General features: G+C 47.1%; 1 non-coding gene across 1 annotated transcript; it reads left to right on the plus strand.

Annotated features, from left to right (window-relative positions):
* Positions 1-89, plus strand: trnar-ucg (transfer RNA arginine (anticodon UCG)). The gene is given in 2 exon segments: positions 1-37; positions 54-89. It is a non-coding gene; the product is annotated as a tRNA-Arg (tRNA).
* Positions 90-15,806: the final 15,717 nt, after the last annotated feature.

Below are 15,806 nucleotides of genomic sequence, written 5' to 3' on the forward strand. Positions count from 1 at the left end.
GGCCGCGTGGCCTAATGGATAAGGCGTCTGACTTCGATGAATCGAATGATGATATCAGAAGATTGCAGGTTCGAGTCCTGTCGCGGTCGTTTATACAGAAATCCGGTGGAACTTGCTGACAGCCGAGTTTTCCCTCCTCAGCTCATAGTTCCACCTTTCCATCCAAGCATTGCAGGGCGTTTTATGGAATATAATTCCTTCTAAGTGTTTTCATTCAATTCGCTCTCATCCTAGTATTTTGTTTATCCCCTGATGAATCCACAGTATCTGTTTGACTTGGATAAAGTATAGAATAAAATACTGTGTATCAATCGGTTCACTACAATTCTGCAGAGGAAATTCTAATGTCGTCAGGAAGACAGACAGAGTCATAGAGTCATAGATGTTGGCAGCATGGAAAAAGCCCTTCGGCCCAGCTTGTCAATGCCGCCCAGTTTCTTTCACTAAGCTAGTCCCACTTGTCCGCATTTGGCCCATATCCCTCTATACCCACCCTGCCCATATAACTGTCGAACTGATTTTTAAAAGATAAAATGATACCCGCCTCTACCACTGCCTCTGGCAGCCCGTTCCAGATGCTCCTCATTACCTTATTTATGCTCCTCATTATTTCATAGACCTCTATGACATCATCCATAAGCCTCCTACGCTCCAGGAAAAAAAGTGCCAGCCTATCCAGCCTCTACCTTTCACTCAGACCATCAAGTCCTGGTAGCACCCTTGTAAACCACTTCTGCACTCTTTCTAGTTTAACAATATCCTTCGGAAAATAGGGTGACCAGAACTAAACACAATATTCCACGTGTGCTCTTACCAATTTCTTGTGCAACTTGAACAAGACGTCCCTACTCTTGTATTCAACATTTTGAGCTTAAAACCTCGCATTCCGAATGCCTTCTTCACCACCCTATCCACCTGCGACACCACCTTCAAGGAGCTGTGAACCTGTACTCCTAGATCTGTTTGTTCTGTAATTCTCCCCAACTCCCTACTAGTAACTGATTAGGTCAATCCCTGATTTGAGCTACCAAAATACATCACCTCACATTTATCCAAATTAAACTCCATCTGCCATTCATCGGCCCACTGGCCCAAGATGTTTAATAATGAGCTGAATCAACTGTTTTTTGTTCAGAGGGATGAAAGATTATCTCACTGGATTGGGAATCCAGAGGCCTGAAATACTCTTTGGGAAAGGGAATAAAGCTCACCATTCAAATTCACTGATTCAATTGATTTTCAGGGGCGTTGACAGGGTGGATGCTGAGAGGTTGTTTCTCCATGTGGGAGAGTCTAGGACCAGAGGGAATGATCTCAGAGTAAGGGGCCGCCCAATTAAATCAGAAATGATGAGTAATTTGTTCTCTCAGAGTATAGTGTATCTGTGGAAACATTGTTTCTCAGCGAATACTTGTCGAGGCTGGGGAAGTTAATATGTGCAAGATTAAATCAGTAAGGGAATCAAGGGTTATGGGGATAAGGCGGGAAAGTGGGTTTGAAGATTATATCAGGTCAATCATAACCTCTTTGAATGGTGGAGCAGACAGGATGGGCCCAATGGGCCACTTCTGCTCTTCCGTCTTACAGTGTAATGAGATCCTCTGATGAACTTGTTTTCACGGCTGGGCGTCCGGTTCTGGAAAGACAAAATCTGCCAGCAGTGCCCCAGATGAAGCTGGCGTCTGTTTTGGAGCTTCTGAAGCCGCAAGTTTTCATGGTGCCAAACTCCTGCCCAAAGCTGGTGTCGTGATTTAAATCGATTATCAGACAGAGGATTCGGAATATCGGTATCGAGATTGGTGCAAGAAGATTCACTCCTCAGGCCTGTTGAACTCCGAATCTAAACTCCATCCTAGTTCCGGATACACTGAATGAATCATCAGGTCACCCTCAATAAGTGGCCCAACGCGGAGACGCAGGAAATGGATCATCGACGAGGATGGATTCAGACCCGCAGATGCAAAGCACAATGGATTAGCAGCGCATCGCCATCACCTCTCGGCCAACTCGCCATATGACCTGACTTCACCAAACCACCTCATGGATGTTTAATATCCCCAATAACTAACGGAAGAAGGTCGTCTTTGTGCATTGGTCCAGATGTGCAGCCAGATGTGAAGTGTTGGAAATATAGTCTCTGTTAGCAAATTACATTTCCAACATATCAGCTGAAGGATTGTTCTGAACGGACTGATGGGAAACACTTCAACACCATGGGAGTGTGCACGTGAGCAATAGGTCAGAAGGTGAGAGCATTGAGGGCGAACTCACAGACTGTATCAGAGAGAGACCTCTCCTGTGAAACTGTGCTCTCTGCTGTGATACTGTGTTCTCTGCTGTGTTACTGTGTTCTCTGCTGTGAAACTGTGCTCTCTGCTGTAGGACTGTGTTCTCTGCTGTGGGACTGTGTTCTCTGCTGTGAAACTGTGCTCTCTGCTGTGGTACTGTGTTCTCTGCTGCGAAATTGTGCTCTCTGCTGTGTTACTGTGTTCTCTGCTGTGGTACTGTGTTCTCTGCTGTGAAACTGTGCTCTCTGCTGTGGTACTGTGTTCTCTGCTGTGGTACTGTGTTCTCTGCTGTGAAACTGTGCTCTCTGCTGTGGTACTGTGTTCTCTGCTGCGAATATGTGCTCTCTGCTGTGTTACTGTGTTCTCTGCTGTGAAACTGTGCTCTCTGTTGTGTTACTGTGTTCTCTGCCGTGAACTGTGCGCTCTGCTGAGAAACTGCGATTTCTCCAGTGGAAATGTACTCTCTGCTGTGAAACTGCTCTCTGCTGAGGAAACGTGGACCAGATGTGATGCAGCTGAGGATGCTGAGTGATGTAACGTGGACATGGTGAAGTTACTGGCCAGAAACTTCCGAATTCTATTTTTGTTTTGAATGGACCGCTACAATCCACGTGTTTATTCTAGGACACAACAATGAATAAAAATGAATCAGTGCTGAGCAGATTCTAACATCCCACACCTCCAGTTTGTTCTTATTGAGAACCCCGTCCTCGATGTAAGCTTTTGCTCTCCGAATCAGACCGCCGCCTCCTGGGAATACAGCAGCGATACCTCCAAGATCTGATCTGTAACAGAATCACAGAACAATAGTGTCCCCTTGTGACTGAGGGGAACAGGTGCTCCTTATCCGCCCTGTCTATACCTATCATAATCTTGTACACCTCGATGAGATCATCCCTCAGTCATCTCTGTTCCTGCGTGAGAGAGAAAACAAGCCTATCCAACCTCTCTTCATATCCTAAATGTTCCATCCCAAGCAACATCCTGCTGAATCACCTCTGCACCCCATCCAGTGCACTCACATATTTCCTATAATGTGGTGACCAGAATTGCACACGGTACTCCAGCTGTGACCTCCCCAACATTCTATACAACTCCACCATGACCTCTCTGCTTTTGTAATCCATGCCCCGATTGAGAAAGACAAATATCTCAAATGCCTTTTCCACCACCCTATTAACCTGTCCTTCTGCCTTCAGAGATCTCTGGACAAACACTCCAAGGTCCCTTTGTTCCTGAGGACTTCCCAGTGTCGGGCCATTAACATTAATCCTATAATAATAATATAATATTCTTTATTGTCACAAATAGGATTATATTAACACTCCAATGAAGTTACTGCGAAAACCCCCTACCAAATGATCACATCTAATTTTTCAGCGTTAAATTCCATCAGCCACTTTTCTGCCCATTTGACCATCCCGTCTGTATCTTCCTATAACTCAAGACACTCAACCGAACTGTGAGCTTGAAACTCAGTGAAAGGATTTCACCCTCCTCTCGGAATCTGATCACCACCTCAATCCCAACATTCAGCTTGGGTGGGCAGACAAGACAACGTCCTTCCCGCAGCCCCCCAGCACAAACTGGATAATATCCCAAACTCGTATCCTGCTATTGTCACATTGCTCCACCATCTTGTTCTCTTCACAAAACGCCAGGAATCTCAGACCAATTCTTCAGACCTTTGATTCACTCTTCAAACAACATCTTGTCCCTGATTAAGTCCATCCTGGGAAGAGGGGCTCGGTATTCCGAGTTTCTCTGCAGGCATCCGGTTGCTGTTGATGGACCAAAAGAGGCCTCACGCCTGACAGAAAGCCTCTCTCACAGCCCTGCGAGCATGTCTCCATTAGACGGTGTAGTCAATACCTGCAGAGTAGATAACAATGCAGAGAAGTGTGAGCAATTTCAGCGTCACAATTCTCTGGACACAGAGCATTCAAAATATAATATTGTTGAAAATACTGAACTGATCCTCTGGGAGCAGGACTCAAGTCAAAGGGGAAAATCCAGTGGGTTTCCAATGGAAAGATTTAACAACTGGATGATGGCAGCTAAAATCAGTACTTGCGTTACAATCTCTGTAGATATTCTACTGAATTGAAACCTGCAAAAGGCATATTTTCCGACTAGAAATCCAACACATTTCCCCCTGTTGTGGAGGAAGTTCTCAATCGCACAGGTGGTCAAACGGAATAAGGCTGGGCTGGGATTTGAGTCCAGATTTTTCTTTAGGGAACAGACACTTTACCGGACGAAGCTACAGAGTCTGAGGATGTTCAGCTAATCACAAGGGCTCTGGCTTTGATTGTCGCTGATTCGGCCAAACATTTACAATCTATCATTAATTGACAGTGAGAATGGGCGGTGAGGGGATTCTGGAACCGCTGCAAGTCCATATGGTGTATGTACACACACAGTGCTGTTAGGGAGGGGTTCCAGGTTTGGATGGTGCCTCGCGGAGGAAAAGTCAATTTCAGGAGTGGGATTCGGGCCCTGACCTCCAGAGGAGACTGCGACCTGCGCTCGACCATCCTGACGTATTCGAAAGTTTAGGTGCGTTTCGGCCGAAATCTGGTGCTCTTTCCGAGGGTCGGTACCGGTTCCATGGGACGAATGGCCTCCTTCTGCACTGGAGGCATTCTATGATTATTAAACAGGGTGAAAATGGCAGCATCAGGACACAAGGACAAGTTAAGGTCTCAGGCCAGAGTAAGTGTCCTGTGTAATGACACATAGAATGTAGATTTATTGTGGACTGGTGCCATCTCCTGGCTGAACCGGAGCCGTGCGACACGGACACTTTCATTCAGGAGCATTTTAAATTGGAGTGAAATAACTTACGCAAAGTAAGTATTTGTAACGAAACAGTTAATCAAACTGATCTAAAGAACCAAAAGGACACGTCTCTGATCAGTGAGCGATGGTGGTATAGTGGTGAGCATAGCTGCCTTCGAAGCAATTGACCCGGGTTAGATTCACGGCCATCGCAATAATAAATTGGGAATTTTTGCGCCTCTTCGTGAGTTTCAAACTGAGGAAGAGAAAGTTTCTCACTTAGACGCAAATACAGCGGGGAATGAAATAAGTATTTATCGTTTTTTAACGTGGTTTCAATGTGGGCAGTGTTCGACTATCAACCCGCCCCCCGCCCGCCCCCCGCGCCAGCCCTCAAACAAAAGTTAAAAATAACAGCATTTATACTTCATCTTTGATGCACGATCAATTGCACAAAGACTAAAGTTGTGTACAACTGTGGCTTTATTACAGTCAGATGCGAGGCCTCCTGCTGCAGCTGGCGAAATGGCAGGGCACTGGAGGGCATGCATATTTATACAGTTCTCACTGGGCGGAGCCAGCAGGCAGGAGCTACCGGCGAACCTGTAGTGCAGGCCCTACCTTACATCTCCTATTACAGTGGACCACAACCCCCATGAGGGGACCAAACAGAGACACAACAGACACGTTACAGGCCAGGATTGGATTTGAAGCCACGTGTACAGAGCACAATGGATTATTGTGCATCCCCTTAACCACGTGGGACAGCTGCTTTACTTCAGGGCCCTTTAATATCCCTCAATCGAACTTCTTTGCGTTTCTTTCGCACAGTTGGGTATAAATAAAACATAAATCTATGAGGAGAAACCGGTAATGGTTTGCACTTGGGCTTGTGGCGCAACGGTAGCGCGTCTGACTCCAGCTCAGGAAATTACATGTTCAAATCACGTCAGGCTCCGGAGGATTTTCTGCCGCTGGTTCCAGGAATTTCTCTCTGTGGAAATATTCCCGAAATGACTCCGTTCAAAGCCACAATGCTGGTAAATGTTTGCGGATATTTCAGATTGACCCGCTCAGTTTATATTTTTATGCAGTTTAATCGAACATGCGGAGACTCGGATAGCTCAGTCAGTAGAGCATGTGACTCTACCTCCCAGTTGGCCGCGTCCATATTATTATCTGAGAATATTGAACCAACTGTGCTGACCATTGTGCTACCGTGCTGTCCAAACAGTTGGTTCAATCTTACTGCTCGTGGGAGAGACTAGAACAACTGGGCAGTTCAAAACAAGGACGTCGCTCTTTTTCGGACGGAGATGAGGAGATTTCTCCCTCTCAGAGAGTTGTGCGAATTTGGAACTCTGCCACAGAAGGCCGCGGAAGCGGGACATTGATTATTTTTAAGGCGGAGATGGGGAAATTCTTGTTCAGCAAATAAATCAAAGGTTTATCGGGGTTGCATACAACCATTGCATTCAGCCAGTTACCTGGGTGCACAAGCGTGCGGTTTTTAAAAAATGTCGTTTTCATTTCTTTACTTGTTCTCCACTGATATATTCGCTGCAATAATGTACCTGGCACAAAGCACGGTAGCACAAGTGGCTTCACAGTGCCATGGTACCAGGTTCGATTCACTGCCTGTGCGGAGTCTGCACCGTCTGCCCGTGTCTGCGTGGGTTTCCTCCGGGTGCTCCGGATTCCTCCCACAGTTCAAAGACGTGCATTAGGTGGATTGGATAAATTGCCCTTAGTGCCCATACGGGACCAGTCTTTATAAATAGAAGCGTCATCCCGGCCCTGGGTCACTGCCCGCCTGGAGTTTGCTCATTCTTCCCATGTGTGCGTGGGTTTCACCCCCGCAACCCAAAGATGTGCAAGGTACGTGGATTGGCCACGCTAAATTGGCCCTTAATTGGAGAATAAAGATAATTGGGTACTCTAAATTTATACAGAACGAAATAAATAAATAGAAACCCCGAGCACAAAGGCAAGGCCGCTATGGAGATTCTTCATAAAATGCTGCAACAGAAATAGACAATGTTGGATAACTCGGCCGCTCCACAGATGCTGCCAGGTCTGCTGAGATTTTCCAGCTCTGGGCGACTGACATGGACACGGTGGGCGGAATGGCCGCACCCTGTGCTGGAACCATTCTATGATTCTATAATTCTAATCTGTTCTCGTAATTGAAACCTTCTATGTCTGTATCATTCTGGTGAATCTGCATTGCCGCCGATACATTAAGGTTCTGAATACATTTTTGGACTCCCCTCATTCCCTCCTCCAGCAGATTTTTGCCGGGTAAATATCCTGATTCCCTAAACTCCTCATTCTCTCGAACAATGAAATGTCGCTTGGCTTTGACACTACCCAATAGACAGAGTGGTTCCGACCTCACTACCCGATCAATGCATCTCAATCGGAACAAGACTGAATTTTAATTCTCGCGCTTCCAACACAACTCGATGCAATCCGGCCTCACAACTTGGACTGGATTGTCACATCAGTGATTGCAGATACTTTGGGAAAATGAGTCCCACTGGGAGAAAGCAGGATGGAAAATCGACAATGATGGGTTTCGAACCCACGCACGGAGAGCTCAATGGATTAGAACCCGTCCCCTTAACCCCTCGGCCACCTCATCCCGCAAGCGCGTTTGTCAAATCAAAGGTTTATCAGGTACAAATAACCATTGTATTCAGCCAGCTGCGCGGATGCACAAGCGTGCGTCTGTTTTCACTTGAGGAGAAATTCAGGATCCCACACCATGATCAAACGACCTTTAAATACCCGGTCCGTTTCTTCACGTGTTCTGCACTGATATATTCGCTGCAATAACTTCCCGGGAGCTTAAACCTCCTCCCAATTTCAGTCAATGACACCATCCGGGCTCGTCCGGATTTTTGAACCCGGGACCTCTGGCATTTTATCGCAGCCGAGAATCAATGTCAATGTCATGAGTGGGATTGAACCCTCGTCTCCAGAGGAGACTGACACCTGATGTATCCAAACGGTTCGGAGATGATTGGGGGTACGTGTTGGGGTGCTCTTTCCGAGGGTCAGTGCAGACTGGATGGGCCGAATGGTCTCCTTCTGCACTGGAGGCATTCTATGGTTACTTAACCAGGGTGCAAACGGCAGCATCAGGACATAAGGACAAGGTAAGGTCTCAGGCCAGAGCAAGAGTCCCATGTAATGGCACACAGAACATCAGAAATAAATACTTTTATTGTGGACGGGTGCCATCTCCTGGCTGACCGGGAGCCGTGCGACACGGACACTTTCATTCAGGAGCATTTTAAATTGGAGTGAAATAACATAAACATAGTAAGACGTTGTTTACGAAACAATTTATCAAACTAATGCAAAGCATCAAAAGGACTCAACATTCGGCAGTAAGTGATGGGGGGATACTGATGAGCATCGCTGCCTTCCAAGCAGTTGATCCGGGTACGATTCCCGGCCATCGCAATAATAATTTGATTGGAGGCGTTTGCGTCTTTTCCTGTGTTTCGAGCTGAGGAAGAAAGCTGGAGACAGCGAGGTGGCTGGAGGCAGGAATCTCCGCTTGTTCTAAATAGTCTGGTTGGATTGTTCACATCCGTCCGAGTGGCGAAACTGTGATCTCGGTTTCTATAGTGGTTTGATATTGTTATATATGCTTATTGCCCCTCTGTGGGGTATTCCTGGAAGTTATTATATAAACTTTTCACGTTCTCGCTGTTATAGGGTTTGAAAACACTGAAAAACTCCCGGTTCGATCTTTACCAAATGACATGACTGTGTTAATAAAACATAACCCATTCCAGTCAGAGGAGATGTGATATTGGCACCAATAATACTCACACAACACAGCAGATGTTGTCTGTTTTCCTCAGTGAGAGTCAATTGAAGAGCTTCCCTATTTTGTTACTTTGAGCTTCACAGTGATGTAATGCTGTCTGCTTCATTCCTGGCGCAAATGTCCGGATCACACTGGATGCAACACTTTGATACTAATCGACTGAAAAGAAAAGGCGGATGTGCCGCAGGGTGATAGCGTCATGTTTAATTTTGGGGTGACTGAGAATATCAATAGCAGAGGATGGTTTCGATCCATTGACCTCTGGGTTATGGGCCCAGCACGCTTTCGCTGCGCCACTCTGTTTTTCAGATCCGCCGTGTTCGCAATTGCTGTTCTGCGGCAGCCACATAACTATTTTTTTCTTAAACGAGAACCACGTGTTGTGAAGCTCACCTTGGCTGGACAATAACACGGAACATCAGCACGGCTGTGACAGACAGAGAAAGACACACAGTAAAGCAGGAAGAGACTATCAGGACACACACACAATGACACACAGAAAAGGTGCCGAGCAAACCAGCAAGGTACTGAGATGGAAAAACTGGTTATTTAGCAAAAAGGGATTTTCTGTTCCACAAAGATAGGCAATTAAATGTTTTTCCTGCTGTGTAACTGAGCTCTCTGCTGTGTAACTGAGCTCTCTGCTGTGCAACTGTTCTCTCTGCTGTCTGCTGTGTAACTGAGCTGTCTGCTGTGTAACTGAGCTCTCTGCTGTGTAACTGTGCTCTCTGCTGTCTGCTGTGTAACTGTGCTCTCTGCTGTGTAACTGAGCTCTCTGCTGTGTAACTGTGCTCTCTGCTGTCTGCTGTGTAACTGTGCTCTCTGCTGTGTAGCTGAGCTCTCTGCTGTGTAACTGAGCTCTCTGCTGTGTAACTGTGCTCCCGGCTGTGTAACTGTGCTCTCTGCTGTGTAACTGTTCTCTCTGTTGGAACCGTGACTCTGCCGGTGACAGATCTTCACTGTGGTTGTGCTAATCATTCCCTGTTGTGCAAATGTGTTCCCAGTTGTCGAAATATGATCCGTCTGCAGCAGAACCTTCCTGCGCCATTACTGAGATGAAATTTCAATTCCAGATTAATTAAATCTTGTCACTAAAGATTAGTTCAGGCCTCTGGATTCCCAGTCCAGGAACATAACCTTGTGTTCCTGTTATCAAATCAGTTCGTTCAGCTCAACACTCTCAGATTACAATATGGAAGCGCCCAACGTGGGTCTGGAACCCACGACCCTGGGATTAAGAGTCCCATGCATGAGGGCAGCACGGTACCATTGTGGATCGAACAATTGCTTCACAGCTCCAGAGTCCCAGGTTCGATTCCGGCTTGGGTCACTGTCTGTGCGGAGTCTGCAAATCCTCCCCGTGTGTGCGTGGGTTTCCTCCGGGTGCTCCGGTTTCCTCCCACAGTCCAAAGATGTGCAGGTTAGGTGGATTGGCCATGGTAAATTTCCCTTAGTCTCCAAAATTGCCCTTAGTGTTGGGTGGGGTTACTGGGTTATGGGAATAGGGTGGAGGTGTTGACCTTGGGTCGGGTGCTCTTTCCAAGAGCCGGTACAGACTCGATGCAATTCTATGATAATCTATGATGCTCTACCGACAAACTAACCGGGCTGATGTCCAAAATACCATTAACCCTCTTCCTGAGGATATTAGAATTTGCTAAGTAGCGAACTTTGTGTCAAACCGTTTACTAAAAATCGATTAATTCTTCAGTCACAGTCGTTGGGAGCAGGGTTCGAACCTGCTGGGGAAAGTCCAACACCTTAACCACTCGACCATCGCAGCTGTGTTCAATAGGTCATTCATTAAACATTATAAAACTGGCCTGGAATCACTCCAGGACGTTCTTGCATTCCTGCGATGAACGGTGCCCCGGTGTTTATGTGAGGAGCGGTTGAATCTACCTTAAAATGACCAATGGATTTGGAGAGAAGCCTTGAGAGACTCGAAAATCCCAGCTCCCGAAACGCACAATTTCACTGATTCAATTGTTTGCGGAAGAAAAACTGTTGCATTGGAAATATCCTCGAAGTTCATTTTTGCTTTACATGGAACAGCACCGAACGTCCCAGTCTAGATCCAAATTAAAGCATGAGTGGGGTGCAGGATTGGAGGGTCGGTGCAGAGTCGATGGGCCGAATGGCCTCCTTCGGCATTGTACTGGTTTCTAGGGAAACAGAGAGAATCACAGTATTTATTCACATGCGATAAACATCAGCCCGTATGTCCCATGCGGTGGTCGCGTGGCCTAATGGCTAAGGCGTCTGATTTCGGTGAACATAATGAAGATATCAGATGATTGGAGGCTCGAGTCCCACCGCGATCGCTTGATGTAGAAATCCGGTGGAGCTTACTGTCAGCCGAGTTTTCCTTCCTCCGCTCAAAGTTTCACCTTTCCATCCAAACGTTGCAGGGCTCCTTTTGGAATATAATTTTTGGGAACATTGTTCATTCAATTCGCTCTCATCCTAGTATTTTGTTTATCCCCTGATGAATCCACAGTACCTGTTTGACTTGGATAAAACATAGAATAAAATATTATGTATCAATCGGTTCAATACAATTCTGTGGAGGAAATTCTAATATCATCAGGAAGACAGACAGAGTCAAAGAGTCGTGGATGTTGGCAGCATGGAAACAGCCCTTCGTCCCAGCTTGTCAATGCTGCCCAGTTTCTATCACTAAGCTGGTCCCACTTGCCCGCATTTGGCCCATATCCATCTCCACCCACCCTGCCCATGTAACTGTCTAACTGATTTTTAAAATCAAAATGATACCCGCCACTACCACTGCCTCTGGCAGCCCGTTCAGATGCTCCTCATTACCTTATTTATGTTCCTCATTATTTCATAGACCTCTATGACATCACCCATAAGCCTCCTACGCTCCAGGAAAAAAACGTCCCAGCCTATCCAGCCTCTACTTTTCATTCACACCATCAAGTCCTGGTAACTTCCTTGTAAATCACTTCTGCACCCTTTCTAGTTTAACAATATCCTTCCGAAAATAGGGTGACCAGAATTGAACACAGTATTTCCCGTGTGGTCTTACCAGCATGTCTTGTACAACTTGAACAAGACATCACAACTCTTGGATTCAATATTTTGACCTTAAAACCTAGCATGCTGAATGCCTTCTTCACCACCCTGTCCACCTGCGACATCACCTTCAAGGATGTGTGAACCTGTTCTCCTCGATCTGTTTGTTCTGTAATTCTCCCCAACTCCCTACCATTAACTGAGTAGGTCAATCACTGATTTGAGCTACCAAAATGCCTCACCTCACATTTATCCAAATTAAACTCCATCTGCCATTCATCGGCCCACTGGCCCAAGATGTTTAATAATGAGCCGAATCAACTGTTGTTCAGAGGGATGAAAGATTATGTCACTGGATTGGGAATCCAGAGGCCTGAACTAATCTTTGGGACAGGGAATAATTCCCACCATTCAAATTCACAGATTTAATAGCTTTTCAGGGGGGTTGACAGGGTGGATGCTGAGAGGTTGTTTCTCCACGTGGGAGAGTCTGGGACCTGAGGGATTAATCTCAGGGTAAGGGACCGCCCAGTTAAGCAAGAAATGATGAGTAATTTCTTCTCTAAGGAGATACTGTATCTGTGGAAATATCGTTTCTAAGCGAATAGGATTGTCGAGGGTGGGTCAGTTAATATGTTCAAGATTTAATCAGTAAAGAAAACAAGGATTATGGGGATGTGGCGGAAAAGTGGATTTGAGGATTATATCAGATCAGTCATAATCTCTTTGAATGGTGGAGCAGACACGATTGGCCGAATGGCCTACTTCTGCTCCTCCGTCTTACAGTGTAATGAGGTCACCTGATGAACTTGATTTCACGGCTGGGCGGCCGGTTCTGGAAAGGCAAAATCTGCCAGCAGTGCCCCAGATGAAGCTGGCGTCTGTTTTGGAGTTTCTGAAGCCGCAAGTTTTCATGGTGCCAAACTCGTGCCCAAAGCTGGTGTCGAGATTTAAATCGATTATCAGACAGAGGATTAGGAATATCGGTATAGAGATTGGTGCAAGAAGATTCACTCCTCAGGCCTGTTAAACTCCGAATCTAAACTCCATCCTAGTTCCGGATACACTGAATGAATCATCAGGTCACCCTCAATAAGTGGCCCAACGCGGAGACGCAGGAAATGGATCATCGACGAGGATGGATTCAGACCCGCAGATGCAAAGCACAATGGATTAGCAGCGCATCACCTTCACCTCTCGGCCAACTCGCCATAGGACCTGACTTCAGCAAACCACCCCATGGATGTTTAATATCCACAATAACTAACGGAAGAAGGTCGTCTTTGTGCATTGGTCCAGATGTGCAGCCAGATGTGAAGTGTTGGGAATGTTGTTTCTGTCAGCAACTTACATTTCCATCATATCAGCTGAAGGATTGTTCTGAATGGACTGATGGGAAACACTTCAACACCATGTTAAACATGTTTCTACACATTGTAAATAAAACACCGCGGAAAGTCTGAAAGATACAAACATTTGATCGCATCATGATGAAGATCAGTCAGACGCCTTAAACATCCCGTCAATGTCGGAGTTCTGACGATTCTAATTTGTTATCCAGAGAATCCCTGCAGGACATTCGGCCTCTTGAGTCTGCACCGAACTTCCGAAAGAAACCGGAGGCACCCGGAGGAAACCCACGCAGACACCGGGTGAACGCGCAGACTCCGCACAGGCAGCTCCCTGGAGGTGTGAAACAACTGTGCTAACCACTGTGCTACCGTGCTGCCTACAGTGCGAGTAGGTTTCGAATCTGTGCGGGGGAACCCCAGTTGATTGCAAGTACCAAGCCACAGCCACTCCGCTAACTGAACTACGTTTACCAAGAAATTCATTGACAATTTATGCGATATAAACCCAACCTGGAATCACTCCAGGAAGTTATTGCTTTCATGCGATGACGAGTCTCCCAGTCTGTCTGTGAGAAGGGATAGATTCTCCGCGGAAAAAGACCATTGGATTTGGAGTCTGTCATAATATCCACTCATGTATATAATGAGATGCAAACAGTCAGTGATGGACACACAGGATGACCAGTAAGCACAACACAGTGCAGCCAATCACCAAACAGGACACTACCACTATAAAGCCAGAGGGCACTAGGTTTCCCTCTCTCTCTGGACCCAGCCACTGAGACAGTCAGAGTCCACGAGCTAGCAAGTGCAAACATCATGCGGTAGCTAGTAAGTCTGATCAGGCTACTACAAGGTCTCCAGTCAGTTCAGTATAGTGTCGACCCACAGCTGAATATGTGTATCAGTTCTATCGTTGAATAAAACAGTGTTGGATTTTCTCCAGTGTTCGACGTCTGTTTTTAGCTTCCCTGCATCGAGTGCAGTCCACATTGAGCCTACCTGCCTAACACATCATGGTACCAGAGTGATACTGATCTTGACGGACCTACCTCGAGTGAATCAGCATTGACCAGGAAGCAGCCATCCGGTGAAATGGAAAACACCAGCCTCCTCCGCAGCTCCGCATCACCGGCAACATTGGCGCCAATTGGAAAATCTTCAAGCAAAAGTTCCTCCTGTACATCGAGGCCTCCGACCTCGAAGCAGCATCAGATGTCAGGAAGATCACATTATTTGTCTCCACCGTGGGGGGCCACGCCATCCACATCTACAACTCCCTTACGTTCGCTGCCGGCGAAGACAAAACAAAATTCAAAACAGTCCTGCTGAAGTTTGACGGCCACTGCGACACTGAGGTGAATGAGAGCTTTGAATGGTACTTTTTCCAGCAGAGGCTTCAGGGTAAGAATGAACCTTTTCAGTCCTTCGTGACCCATCTCCGCATCCTAGCGCAGTCATGTAACTATGACTCCACGGCTGATTCCATGATCCGGGATCAGATCGTTTTCGGGGTCCACTCCGATTCCCTTCGGCAGCAGCTCCTGAAAGTCAAACAGTTGACCCTCTCAGTTGCTATTGAGACATGCGTTATCCATGAGCATGCTAAGAATCGTTACTCCCACATCAGGGCGGCAGAAACTGCAAAACTGGCCGCCCACGAGGCGGAACGGGTGCAGGCCATTGTTCAAATGCAGGGCCTGAGCATCGAGGAGAGTGGTCACTTTGTGCACTTTTCCCGGGTCCCTGTGCATGTGCGCCATGACCGAGTGGACGACGAGGCCGAAAACACGACTGCACAGGTGCGTACGTCGACCAACCGCACTGCGCATGCAAGATGGCGCACGGAATGCCCTGTCGTCGGCGTCATGACATCTGCGAATTGTGGCTCCACCCACTTAAAGCGGAAATGTCCGGCAAAAGGACGCCGGTGTCTACAGTGTGGCAAGCTTGGCCACTATGCAGCCCTTTGCAGATCTGCTCCACCGCTCAGCAGCCAGCGATCCCAGCTGCGGCGCAGAAGTGTCCGCTCAATACAACAAGGCATGCCAGATTCCGATCCCGACAGCCCAACAGACCCTGATGCTGATTGCGTCAGGTCCCCATACCGGGTGGGCATCATAACTACACATGCGCTGCCTTCCACCACAACGCGAAACGCCTCTCGATCCTCAGTGTGGATCGACGAGTGGTGTGCTGTCCACACAATTAATGAAATGAAAACGAAATGAAATGAAATGAGACAAGGCTTGCATCCGATTCAAACTTCACACCGGCGCATCAGCGAACCTCATCTCAAAATCCGGCCTCGACACCATGCGCGCCAGACCAAGCATTCTTCCACCGGCCTGCCAGTTCCTTGACTACAATGGCAATGCCATAGCTGCCAGTGGTTCCTGTCAACTAGGGGTATCCAACAAGGCGTCACGGCAACACTGTGGTTTGAAATCGTCGGGCCTGACAGAGCGTCCCTGCTCGGTGCTCGAGCTCCTGAACCTGGTTCAG

The sequence above is a fragment of the Scyliorhinus torazame genome, chromosome 24 (genome assembly GCF_047496885.1).
Source record: "Scyliorhinus torazame isolate Kashiwa2021f chromosome 24, sScyTor2.1, whole genome shotgun sequence".
NCBI lineage: Eukaryota > Metazoa > Chordata > Chondrichthyes > Carcharhiniformes > Scyliorhinidae > Scyliorhinus > Scyliorhinus torazame.